This window comes from Aplysia californica, unplaced genomic scaffold, assembly GCF_000002075.1.
Source record: "Aplysia californica isolate F4 #8 unplaced genomic scaffold, AplCal3.0 scaffold00109, whole genome shotgun sequence".
Classification (NCBI taxonomy): Eukaryota; Metazoa; Mollusca; class Gastropoda; order Aplysiida; family Aplysiidae; genus Aplysia; species Aplysia californica.
In genome coordinates, this window is record NW_004797379.1 from 280,466 (window position 1) to 281,716 (window position 1,251).

General features: G+C 41.8%; 1 protein-coding gene across 1 annotated transcript in view; it reads right to left on the reverse strand.

Annotated features, from left to right (window-relative positions):
• The window catches only part of LOC101861573 (contactin), a gene marked incomplete at its 3' end in the record, with an annotated part of 94,704 nt that overhangs the window by 90,240 nt on the left and 3,213 nt on the right, over window positions 1–1,251 (reverse strand).

Consider the following 1,251-nt stretch of genomic DNA (forward strand, 5'->3'; position numbering starts at 1 on the left):
TCTCTCTCTCTCTCTCTCTCTCTCTCCCCCTCCCTCTCTCACTCTTTCTCCACCTGTCTTCCTCTGTGTGCCATGCAGTGAATAACGCAAAGATCTCAAACGTAAGAGGGGAGACCAGAAAGGTCAACATGACACAGCCCATAATTACAAAACAACAGCGATATAAAGCTTTCTTTTTTTTTAAAGCTAATGATTAATTTCCTCCTTATCCGACTAAAACAAATTGATGTGAGTGGTTGGAGGGCGTTACTGGAAGGTCCCATTTCTTTACCTTACCTGTCTTAGTTTAGTAGTACAGAGTTTTACGGCGCTCGCAACTGCATACCTTACCTGTCTGTTATTTCAGACTGTCTATCTTGCTTTTCCCCAACACTAAAGAGCCATTATCACGTCGTTGTACGTCTCTTTACTCGAATATTAAACGACCGTTATTGTGCCAATGTGATTGTCTTTACTGAAACATTAAACCACTGGTGTGAGTGGCGAAGCGGTTAGGCACCTCATTGTTGCACGCAGGAGACCAACGTTCGGTTTCAGGGTGGTGAGAACTTTTATATTTCCAATATCTCGGTCTTATCGGGACGTTACCCCTCTCAGTTTTGGGTTGGCCCTGACAGGCAGGGTCGAAGCCCGCCGTCTAAAAGATTTAAATTGTGTCGATGGGGAGGTAAAACACCTCAATTAAAACACACACAAAAGACAGGGGTGTGGTGTCCAATAAGTGCTTCTCTGTGCTCACCCCCCCCCCCCAGTAAAAAAAAAGCGCCTGACCAAGAAACTGCGTGCTCCCCCGGACGTTGAGATTGTTTCAGAATGCCATCAGGTCTGCCGGGGTTATAATGTGTGTCACCGACGCTGAAAGGCGTCTGGGGCAAGCGGAGCTTAGTATAATATTGATGAAGGCTTATTCATGTGTCTTGCTTTTGGTGAAAAGAACAAAGCAAAAACAAAACAAAACAAAAAACAACAAGCACTTAATACCCAAATATCTTGAATATATAACAAGTTGAGATATTTGCAATGAAAGGTCGGGAGGTTCGCTTAGAGTCAAAGGTAAAAATCGCTAGAAAATGGTGCCAAAGTATGATAACCTTGAAAGCTTGAGAGCCATTGGGAAAGACAAATTTGCTTTTTTTGTGCCTGGATCAAGATTTGTACTGTACAACCCACAAAGAAGTATTTTGAAATGGACGTAAAAGGTTTTGATTTTGTTGTTTTATTGTTATTATTAATATTATCATTATTATTATT